Below are 12,500 nucleotides of genomic sequence, written 5' to 3' on the forward strand. Positions count from 1 at the left end.
CTCGGTCATGATTTGAGTCACTCTCGGTCAGAAATTCAGTCACTCTCGGTCAGAAATTGAGCCAGCCTCGGTCATGATTTGAGTCAGCCTCGATCATGATTTGAGTCACTCTCGGTCAGAAATTGAGCCAGCCTCGGTCATGATTTGAGTCACTCTCGGTCAGAAATTGAGCCACTCTCGGTCAGAAATTGAGTCACTCTCGGTCAGAAATTGAGCCACTCTCGGTCAGAAATTGAGTCACTCTCGGTCAGAAATTGAGCCAGCCTCGGTCATGATTTGAGTCAGCCTCGGTCATGATTTGAGTCACTCTCGGTCAGAAATTGAGCCAGCCTCGGTCATTTTTTGAGTCACTCTCGGTGAGAAATTGAGTCACTCTCGGTCAGAAATTGAGCCAGCCTCGGTCATGATTTGAGTCACTCTCGGTCAGAAATTGAGTCACTCTCGGTCAGAAATTGAGCCAGCCTCGGTCATGATTTGAGTCAGCCTCGGTCATTTTTTGAGTCACTCTCGGTCAGAAATTGAGTCACTCTCGGTCAGAAATTGAGCCACTCTCGGTCAGAAATTGAGCCAGCCTCGGTCATGATTTTAGTCACTCTCGGTCAGAAATAGAGTCACCCTCGGTCAGAAATTGAGTCACGACCCACCAGAAATTGAGCCAAGGCTGGTCAGAAATTGAGTCACGACCCACCAGATTTGCACCAAGACCCACCGTGACCGACCACTATGCACCAACTATGAACCATTCAATTTTTTTTTTAGCACTTCTTGGATCAAACATCTCTTCTAACATGCCTAAGTATGCTGGGAAGTTTTGAGGGTGAAAGACCTTCATCCTCCATTTTTACGAATTTTTCGATTTTACCATGTTTTGGTAAAAAAATCATTAAAATTCAATCCCTTGGAGGATGGCTGAGATTTTTGGTGGACAGGTCAGTTATATTAGTATGTGGGTGCATGCAAAAAATCAGATCAAAATTCGATGCCTAGATACGTTTTTCTATTTTTCTGGATTTACGTATTTTCGTTTCTTAAAAAAATTATTAAAAAATATTCCCTTGGCAAAAAATTCTCTAATTTGGTGAGCACGAAGATATGATTTTTCTAAACAATCCTGCAAAAAATTAGATCAAAATTCGATCTGTAGCTCCCAAAAAGGGACTTATGTCTGCTCAGAAAAAAGGTATCTACTTGTACAAAATTCACTTTTGCATATTAGCCTATTATAGGGGGAGGGTGTGTCTCAGCAGAAACCCAGCGCACCTTGGCTGGTCTGGGCGAGCCACGAGGCCTTCCCCTCACACTCCGTGGGCATTTCTAAGCCTGCGTTGTGTTCTCCCGTGGCAAATTTCGAATCAAAATTTTTCATGAATCAAACCGAAAATTCGACCGACTTCGGCCGATTTTTTTGAAAATTTTTGAAAAACTCCAGATTCGTTCTATCATCATTCTAACCCATATTTTGGCCTTTCCAGCCTTCGTTTAGCCAGATTTAAGCCATCTTGACCCACTCGAGGGACGGTTTATGCTCTTTTGAGCTAATTTTTGGTGGGTTTTCTCTTCGTTTTCCATCCTTCACCGAGTTTGCACCAAATATGCCCTACCCTATAACTCGTCCAGCCCATTTTCCCTTTGATCATCATTATTGCCCAAATTTGCACCAAATCTAGCCCAGTTTCTACCTTGCCTAACCCACCCGAGGGACGGTTTATGCTCTTACGAGCTAATTTTTTGTGGGTTTTCCCTTTGTTTACCATCACTGATTGAATTTACACCAAATATGGCCTACCCTTTCACTTGTCCAGCCCATTTTCCCTCTATTCATAATCCTTGCCCAAAATTGCACCAAACCTAGCATATTTTCTATCTCTCCCAACCCACTCGAGGGACGGTTTATGCTCTTTTGAGCTAATTTTTGGTGGGTTTTCCTTTTGTTTATCAGCCTTGACCGAGTTTGCACCAATTAAGCCTTACCCTATCACTTGTCTAGCCTATTTTCCCTTTGCTCATCATCCTTGTCCAAAATTGCACAAAACCTAGCCTACTTTCTTTCCTGCCCGACCCACCTAAGGGACGTTTTATGCTTTTACGAGCTAATTTTTGGTGGGTTTTCCCTTTGTTCACCATCCTTGCTCGAATTTGCACCAAATATGGCCTACCCTTCCCCTTCTCCAGCCCATTTTCCCTTTCTTCATCATCCTTGCCCAAAATTGCACCAAACCTAGCCTACTTTTTATCCCTTTGTTTACCACTCCTGACCGAATTTGCACCAAATATGGCCTACCCTTTCACTTGTCCAGCCCATTTTAGCTTTGTTCATCATCCTTGCCCAAAATTGCACCAAACCTAGCCTAGTTTGTATCTTTCCCAACCCACTCGAGGGACGGTTTATGCTCTTACGAGCTAATTTTTTGTGGGTTTTCCCTTTGTTCACCATCCTTGACCGAATTTGCCCCAAATATGGCCTACCCTTTCCCTTGTCCAGCGCATTTTCCCTTTGTTCATCATCCTTGCCCAAAATTACACCAAACCTAGTCTATTTTTTATCTTGCCCAGCCCGCCCCAGGGACGGTTTATGCTCTTACGAGCTAATTTTTGGTGGGTTTTCTTTTTGTTTACCATCCCTGATCGAGTCTGCTCAAATATGGCCTTCCTTTTCACTTGCCCAGCCAATTTGCCCTTTGTTCATCATCCTTGCCCAAAATTGCACCATACTTTCCTACGTTCTTTACTACCCAACCCACCCGAGGGACGGTCTATGCTCTTGCGAGCTAATTTTTGGTGGGTTTTCCCTTTGTTCACCATCCTTGCCTGAATTTGCACCAAATATGGCCTACTCTATCACTTGATGTATGAAAAACCGCAAGTGTACGGTTGTCGTCAAGTAATAAATATCGAATCACAGGGACTACGTGTTTGACCTAGAATTACTAGTATTTTAATTTGAATTTTAAAACAGATGGAATTTCTGTTTTGATATGATAAGATCAGATTTCATGGTAAAAGAGATAGTAATGCAATTAATGAATAAGATAAAACTTTAAGATAAGATAAGGAGATTTCCGGGAATCTAGGGTTCGCACAAAGAGTTCCAACATTATTGAATTATTATTTTCATTAATTAATTCTATTCCATCTTGAAGGTAGTCTTAACCTAATTTAATCCTTGCACCTTCTCAGGCTACGAGGACGTGTTTAATTAAAATTAATCCCTACTCTCGTGGTAATTACGTTCAATTAAACCCGTTAAGATCTTTGTTAATCTATTGCTCCTCGAAAGCTTAAATCTACTCTCGTGATTTAACACTCAAGTCTATTCCTTTAGGTTCCGATAATTAGGTTCTCCTCTCAGTTCATCCCTAATTATCTATGATTATGAAAATTAAGATTAATTGTTTATCATAATTATAATCAAGTTCTCCTCTCAGTTCATCCTTAATTAATGTTATTATGAAAACAATAATATTAAAGTTCATATATAAAATATAAAAGAACAGATCAAGAATTGGAATAAAATTAAGAAACTGAATAATGCATTAATAAAGAGGTTCTCAGAGGCTAAGCCCTGATCCCAGAAAAAGGGAAACTACTCACAGGAGTTCATAGTAGTTCTCCAAGAAAAGAAGAATAAAAGAAAAGCAAACCTTAGAGTCGATGGCACAGGCGCCCAACCTTCTCCAAGTGTCAAAAACTAAAAAACTGTCTCCGAAACCAAAATCCCTGTTCTAGGCTAACCTCATCTAATTTATAACCTAAAAGGGTAAAAAGGTAAAACTACCAAGATAAAAAATTACAAAGATAAAATAAAAATAAAACATAAAACTTAAAAAGCTGGGACGCGAAGTGAATCACGGCCGTGACTGAGAATCACGACCGTGATCTTCTCTGGAGCACATCTATGAAGGGTCAGTGGCGTTCACGGGTGTGATTGGGAGTCACGGCCGTGATTTTCTCTGGTGAATCACGGGCGTGATTTAGAATCACGGCCGTGATTTTCCCTGTAGCTCAGCATTTCCTCTTTAATTCTTAAATCTTGATCCTGCTCAGAGAAAACACAACACATACCAAGAAAAGCATAAAATAGGAAAATGATATAAAAATTTATTAAAAACATGAAAGATATGCATGATTATGCTATGAATTCTTGTGAATTAAAGTGCTAAAATACGAGTAAAATACACAACATCAAATAACCCCAAACTTGAACTTTTGTTTGTCCTCAAACAATAATTAGCACTTTGAAAAAAAAGAATCATCAAGAATTAACTGAGCATTTAAAATCTTCACTCTTAGTCTCACAAGGTCCAATTAGAATCTTAATCTTTCATTACTAGCGCCAATTCTTAGTTTCTAAGAGTTTCATGATGTCAAATCTTGTAAAGCTCATTAGTCAAACGAAGATAATTTAACAGAAATAATTTTTCAATGCTTGTGACACAAATAGGGGTAATATTTTTATTTTTGTTTTTGTCTCACCTAAAACATTTCCCCAGTAGCCAATCAGTGTAGAGAGGATGATAATTTCAAGAACACGTAGCCTCAAAGGGGGGTTAGCTATTTTACTAAACAATTCCCCAGTAGCTAATTAGTTCCCTTAGTTTTCTAAGGTTTAGAATATTCTCCCTCTAACCTATGACCTCAAAGGGGTGCTAGGTGATTTTTTTTTTTTTTTTTTTTTTTTTTTACCCCCCAAAAGCTTTTAAGCACGAATTAAAAAGAATTTATCTTCAAGAGACTATTTTTATAATTCTCGATCATTTCAAGCCTCAATACTAAGAACCAAGTGCTAGCCACAAAACCAGCTAATTTTTCAACCTTTTGTTCTGAGACTTCAAGATTCAATTCATCACATTCAGTGTTTTCAAAGACGAACAATTTCATTAAAAATATTTACTTTTCAAACACAAATTCAAGCTGGGATTAACTGAATATGTATATATGCATGATTTTTTTTTTTTTTTTTTTTTTTTTTATTTTTTTTTTGCATGAATGAATGAAATGCGTACATCCTCCTAACCCCAAACTTAAAGATTTGCTTGTCCCGAAGCAAAGAGCTAATGAATGCATGATAGATTATTTTGACAAAATTATAAAATGCATGAATATGCAACCAACCCACAACAGAAAGGAATGCTTGTCCCTAAGCATCAGAGTAAAATAAGGAATAAGAAAGATCTCACTGTGGTGGAAAATCATCTGGATACCGTTGAATGTGCCATTGATACATTTGATCAACCATGTAATTATAATGCTGCTGGCGTTCATCCATTTGTTTCAACCGGTTATCCATTGATTGAATAGCTGCTAGGATAGCAGCATTGTCCACCTCAGGTCCAGGATGTAGAGGGGGTTGTTCAGGAGCTGCTTCCTCATCTGCAGGAGCCGCTTCCTCAGCTGCTGGAGGTAGGTCCTCTAATGGCTCCAGTGGAAACTGCCGTGTAGCCCGGTTCTTCACGGTGTATGTTGGATTTGGTAACTGGTGGTGCACTCCCGACTGGGTTACTACAAAGTAGTATTTATCATCTTCATCTTTCGCAATGCAGTTCATAGAAGAGCAGGTAGCAAAATTAATAGTACGGCTTCCAGGGAGTGGTTCTAACTGGTCCAGCCAAGCGTGATAGCCAAGGTGTTTGGCTATAGTGGTAATGAGGCCACCATTCACAATCGCACCGTGGCTGGTATTGGAAATACTCTGGAACTGTCGTGCCAAATGACTGCCAGAATCAATAGGCTCCTCTCTGTTTTCCATCATACCCCATAAAAGTAAAAGGTCGCTCAAACGAACCTTTCCTTCAGAATCACCTCGGGCCAAAACAGTAGAGGCAATAAAGCGGTGCATAATACGGATGGCGGGATGGCGGAAAGCAGAGGAATTACATTTTCCAGCGACCCAATTACTTGTACCTGTCAAACTATACCAAAAAGAACCAGGGTTGAAAGAACTTGGGGTTCTCGTGCTCCCTCCAGTGGGAAATCCAAAAATATTATTGAACTGAGCCAGGGTTAATTCGTGTTCTTGGTTAAACATACGGAAAGAAATCAAACCTTCAGAACAATTTGGCCCAGATAATATTTCCGTGTGGAGAGAGCTCAAGAACTCAAGAACTAGTCGAGGATAAACAACATCATTATGCATGGTAGCAAAGGTTGTCCACCCAATGTTAGTTAACATGAAATTGATATCAGCACGTAAACCCAACTTACGAATAAATGGGAAGTCGAGATACCTGGTAGGATGGATAGTGCGGAAGCGTAATACCTCGTTCCGCTCACGCTGTTCATCGTTCCGATAGAACCTCGGAGGAAGGTGCGGAATTTCACTTGCTTCTTCCTCGTAACTGTGGGTATCGGAAGCGGTGGAGGACGAACCAACGGTACGGGTGCGCTTGGGAGACATGGATGAACGGAAGGAGTGAATGTGGGAGGAAGAGGGAAGAAGAGGAAGAAGAAGTGAGAAGCTAGGGTTTGGGAGAGAAGAAAAGAGAGAATGGGCAGAGTTCGTAAGTTTGAGAGAAGTGAGAATGTAAAAGGAGGGGGGAAAATATATAAGGGAAAAAGGGAATTTCAAAAAATCACGGGTTGTATCTGTTGAGCGTCAGCAGGGAATCACGGGCGTGATTGGAAATCACGGCCGTGATTCTCTCTGAAGTTTTCCAAAAAATTTTCCAGAGAAGATCACGCCCGTGATTTAGAGTCACGGTCGTGATTCTCTCTGGGGTTTTCCAAAAATTTTCCAGAGAAGATCACGCCCGTGATTTAGAATCACGGTCGTGATTCTCTCTGGGTTTTCCCAAAAATTTTTCCAAAAATTTTCCAGAGAAGATCACGCCCGTGATTTAGAATCACGGTCGTGATTCTCTCTGAAACTCTGAAATTTTTTTTTTTATTATTTTATTTTATTTTTTTTATTTTCATGATGCTTGAGTAGGTTCCTGAAGAACCATAGAGTATAATTTTTCTAAGTGTTCCCCATGGAAATATAACTTCAATCTCTGTGCATTGACCTTGAATATGTCGCCTTTATCGTTTCTGATTTCTACAGCTCCATAGGGATATACTTTTTGAACTGTAAAAGGCCCTGACCATCTTGACTTCAATTTTCCAGGAAACAATCTGAGTCTGGAATTAAATAGTAGCACCGAGTCCCCTTGCTTGAATTCTCTTCTATGTATATGCTTGTCATGCCACCTCTTTGTTCTTTCTTTGTAAATCTTAGCATTTTCATATGAGTCTAATCTGATTTCATCAAGCTCATTGAGTTCCAATTTCCTTTTTTCTCCAGCATCCTTTAGGTCATAGTTGAAGTATTTTATTGCCCACAAAGCCTTGTGTTCTAGCTCTACAGGAAGATGGCAAGATTTGCCATAAATCAGCCTAAATGGAGACATGCCAATAGGTGTTTTGTAAGCAGTCCTGTAGGCCCAAAGAGCTTCATCTAATCTTAAAGACCAGTCCTTTCTTGTTGTAGATACAGTCTTCTCAAGAATCTTTTTGATTTCTCTGTTGGATATTTCTACCTGTCCACTTGTTTGAGGGTGATAAGGTGTACCAACCTTGTGAGTGACTCCATATTTTTTTAAGAGAGATTCAAACTTTCTTTCAATAAAATGTGAGCCTCCATCACTGATCACAGCTCTTGGGACCCCAAATCTTGGAAATATAATTCTTTTGAAGAGTTTAATGACAGTATTTGAATCACTCGTTTGAGCGGGAATCGCTTCTACCCACTTGGACACATAATCAACTGCAACTAATATGAACTTGTAACCTTTAGAACTTGGGAATGGTCCCATGTAATCTACTCCCCATACATCAAAAATTTCTACTTCTAAAATCCCATTTAATGGCATTTCATGTTTCCTGGATATATTCCCTGATCTTTGGCATTGGTCACAAGAATTTACCATCTTCCAAGTATCCTTAAATAAGTTTGGCCAGTAAAAACCAGATTGTAGAATTTTAGCTGCAGTTTTTGACGTACTAGCATGCCCTCCATATGCGGAAGAATGACATGAGTGAATGATGTGAGGAGCTGTTTCTTCTGAGATACACCTTCTGTAGATACCATCTCTACACCTCTTATATAGGTAAGGTTCATCCCAAATAAAGCTGTTAAGGTCACTAAAGAATTTCTTCTTTTGTTGATAATTAAAGTCTTCAGGAAGGACTCCACATGCTAAGTAATTCGCATAATCTGCATACCAGGGACTGTTTTTCACAACAACTGCTAAAAGCTTTTCGTCTGGGAAGCTGTCATTAATAGGGAGTTCCTCCTTTGTTGCTTGGTCTTGTGGAAGTCGAGAGAGATGATCTGCTACTACATTGTCTACTCCCTTTCTGTCCACAATCTCTAAATCAAATTCTTGTAAAAGGAGAATCCATCTGAGGAGCCTAGGTTTAGCATCCTTTTTATTAAAAAGATACTTTAGGGCAGAGTGATCTGTGTAAACAATAACCTTAGACCCCACAAGATAAGATTTGAACTTTTCAAAAGCATAGACGACTGCTAACAATTCTTTTTCTGTTGTTGCATAATTGGCTTGGGCTTCATCAAGAGTCTTGCTGGCATAGTATATAGCATGAACCTTCTTGTCCTTTCTTTGTCCCAATACAGCTCCTATAGCATAGTCACTTGCATCACACATGATTTCAAAAGGAAGGCTCCAGTCAGGAGTTTGCAGAATAGGAGCTGTAGTGAGAGCTTCTTTCAACCTGTAGAATGCATTCTTACAAGAAACATCAAAGTTAAAAGGTACCTCTTTCACAAGTAGATTAGATAATGGTTTAGAGATTTTTGAAAAATCTTTAATAAACCTTCGGTAGAAACCGGCATGCCCTAAGAAACTTCTAACACCTTTAACATCAATTGGAAGAGGCAATTTATCAATTACTTCTATTTTTGCTCTATCTACCTCAATTCCTCTCCCAGATATTAGGTGTCCTAAGACAATTCCTTCTTGTACCATAAAATGACATTTTTCCCAATTTAAGACTAAATTCACTTCAGAGCAACGCTGCAATACTTTAGTTAGATTTAATAGACAGTCATCAAAGGAAACACCATAAACTGAAAAGTCATCCATGAAAACTTCCATCTCTTTTTCTAATAAATCACTAAAGATTGCAGTCATACATCTTTGAAAGGTAGCAGGTGCATTACATAGGCCAAAAGGCATTCTCCTATAAGCAAAAGTACCATAGGGACATGTAAAAGTAGTTTTCTCTTGGTCTAATGGATGAATAGGGATTTGATGAAAACCGGAGTATCCGTCCAAATAACAAAAGTATGAATGCATTGCTAACCTTTCAAGCATTTGATCAATAAAAGGTAAGGGAAAGTGATCCTTTCTAGTGGCATTATTTAATTTTCTATAATCAACACACATACGCCACCCAGTCACAGTTCTTGTGGGAATTAATTCATTATTATCATTTTTAACTACTGTCATCCCACCTTAGGAACCACATGAACTGGACTTACCCAAGGACTATCAGATATAGCATAAATTACCTTAGCATCCAATAATTTCAAAATTTCTTTCTTTACCTCTTCTTTCATCTTGGGATTTAGTCTTCTTTGAGCTTCAACAGAAGGTTTGGATCCTTCCTCCAAGAAGATGCGATGCATACAAAATGAAGAACTAATTCCCTTTATATCAGCCATAGTATATCCAATAACTTTTCTAAATTTTCTCAACTCATTGAGAAGTTTTTCAGTTTCTTTTTCATTTAAAGCTGAATTTACTATGACTGGATAAGTGGAATTAGCCCCCAAAAACTCATACCTTAAAGATGAAGGAAATGGTTTAAGTTCTAACTTTGGAGAGTTTTCTTCTTGCCAATCTGTTGAAGACTCAAGAAGACTTTCTACTAGAGGATCTTTTTCTTTACACGGGGGACTTGAATCGATCAAGCAAGCATAATTAGGTTGAATCCCCTCAAGATCTATGTGCTTTCCTCCAACTAGAAAATTCTCCAAGGGATCCCTCAAAATAGATCTCATGACTTCTTCCTCCATGTCTTTAGGCAATATATCAACCCTGCAGCAAATATTTTCAAGAGAAGGTTGTCTAACAGATTTAGCAATATTAAATTCCATTGTTTCATCATTAATGGATAAGGACAATTTTCCATGTTTGACATCTACTATCACGCCTGCTGTAGCCAAAAATGGTCTACCTAGTATGATTGGTATTTGTTTGTCCTCTTCCATTTCTAAAACAACAAAATCTCCCGGAATTAAAAATTTACCTATCTTAACTGGAACATCTTCTAAAATTCCTATGGGATATTTTATAGATCTATCTGCTAACTGGATTGACATTGCTGTAGGCTTTAATTCTCCCATATCTAATTTCTTGCAAATAGATAAAGGCATTAAACTGATACTTGCCCCAAGGTCACATAAGGCTTTTTCAAACCTTAGATTTCCAATGAGACAAGGTATAGAGAAACTACCAGGATCCTTAAGTTTTTTGGGCAAATTATGATGGATCAATGTAACAGTCTCTCTATCATCCAATTTCCTTCGGTTAGCTAAAAGATCCTTAAGAAATTTAGCATATGTAGGCATCTGTTGTAGAGCTTCTACAAATGGAATGTTTACATACACTTGTTTGATCATATTTAAAAATTTTTCAAATTGTCTATCAAGTTTAGTCCTTGCTAACCTTTGAGGAAAAGGAATTGGAGGGTGATAAACAGTTTGAGGCTTTGATGAAGATACTTTTTCTTTTTCTAATCTCTCTTTTTCAGGTTTTTCAACCATAGGAGAAGCGTCTTCATCAATCTCAATATTATCATTTTGATTAGACACAGGTTCGTCTAATTTCTTCCCACTCCTTAAAGTCACAGCATTAACATTTTCAGCTGGGTTTGCAACTGTTTTACCTGGGAACTTACCTGGAGAATTGCTTGAACTAGGCATCAACTGTGCAATTTGATTTTCCAGCATCTTGTTGTGGAGAGTAATATTCTCAACCTTGACAGCAAGGTTTTGAATAGAATTTGCCATTGAATCATTGGTCTGTTTTTGATTAGTGACAAAATTCTCCATAAGGCTTTCTAATCTTGAAACACTTTGTTGAATTGAGGGTGTCTGTACTGGATTTCCTTGCCCATTAATGAAGTGATTGGGCGGACGGAAATTAGGTTGCTGACTGCTACTTCCTTGAACTGGGTTATTCTTCCAAGAAAAGTTAGGATGATTCTTCCAACCAGGGTTGTATGTGTTGGAATATGGATTACTCTTCTCTCTTCGAGGAGTGTCATAGAAATTATGAGAAGCTGCCACTTGTTCAGTAGTATCTTCTTCTTCTCCAGTAAAAATTGAGGTACAATCTACTGCAGTGTGCCCTTGTTCCCTACAAAGGTCACATACTTGATTTGTAGCCACTGAATTAACCTTAGCTTTTTCCATCTTGTCTAACCTTTGATTAAGAGTATCAAATTTTTCTAAGAGTAACTCAATATTGTTCACTTCATATCGCCCCGGAGTTCCTTTCCTTGCTGTGACTTCTCTTTCACTGTATTGGCTGTGATTTGAGGCTACATTTTCCAAAATAATCATGCAGTCATTAATAGGTTTCCCCATGAAAGATCCTCCAGCTGCTGAGTCTAATATCATGGTGCTTTGTTGGTCCAATCCTTCAAAGAAAAATTGGATGGTAAGCCAACGGTTGAAGCCATGTTGTGGGCATGCTTGAAGATATCCCTTGAACCGCTCCCATGCTTCATAAATAGTCTCTCCAGTGCCTTGTTGGAAATTAGTGATTTTCTTCCTCAATTCTTTAGTTTTAGAAGGAGGAAAGAATTTCTCTAGAAAAGCTCTTTCACATAATTCCCAAGTTGCTATCTTTTCTCTAGGCACTGTTCTTAGCCACACCTTTGCCTTATCTCTCAAGGTGAGTGAGAATAAGCGGAGTCGCATTCCATCAGAAACTTCATCATCAAATTGCTGGGTCTCACAGATTTCCAAGAACCCCTCTAAGTGGTCATTAGGATCTTATGATGGTAGTCCTCCAAAGGTGTTCTGTTTGAGCATATTCACCAGAGAAGCTGGTACAGTAGCTCCAGTTTGCATCTCCCCTCCAGGTATCCCACGAGCTATGGGTGCAGAGTAATCCCGAAGCGGTAAATTATCTCGTTGTGCAGCCATGGCAAATTCTCTAGAAAGGTTTCTTTTCCTTCTCAGGAGAGTTCTTTCAATCTCAGGATCAAGTGGTGTTGGTTTCCCAAGACGTAGAGATCTCTTTTGCATTAACCCTAAAGCACTGCAAAAAAAAAGAAGAAAGTGGCCCGTGAAATCTGAATTGGAGAAGTAAACACTAAAAAAAATTATTTATTTATTTAATTTTTTTTTTTTTTTAAATTCGAATTAAAATAATTGTAATTTAAATCAAGAGACGTAGTCCCCGGCAACGGCGCCAAAAACTTGATGTATGGAAAACCGCAAGTGTACGGTTGTCGTCAAGTAATAAATATCGAATCACAGGGACTACGTG

The 12,500-nt window shown here is 38.8% G+C and overlaps 1 non-coding gene across 1 annotated transcript; it reads left to right on the top strand.

Moving 5' to 3' along the window:
* Window positions 1-11,678: 11,678 nt before the first annotated feature.
* Window positions 11,679-11,785, top strand: LOC145953616 (small nucleolar RNA R71). Its single transcript, XR_014430899.1, has one exon. It is a non-coding gene; the product is annotated as a small nucleolar RNA R71 (small nucleolar RNA).
* Window positions 11,786-12,500: the final 715 nt, after the last annotated feature.

This window comes from Cajanus cajan, chromosome 11 (genome assembly GCF_000230855.2).
Source record: "Cajanus cajan strain Asha chromosome 11, NIPB_CcT2T_4, whole genome shotgun sequence".
Classification (NCBI taxonomy): Eukaryota; Viridiplantae; Streptophyta; class Magnoliopsida; order Fabales; family Fabaceae; genus Cajanus; species Cajanus cajan.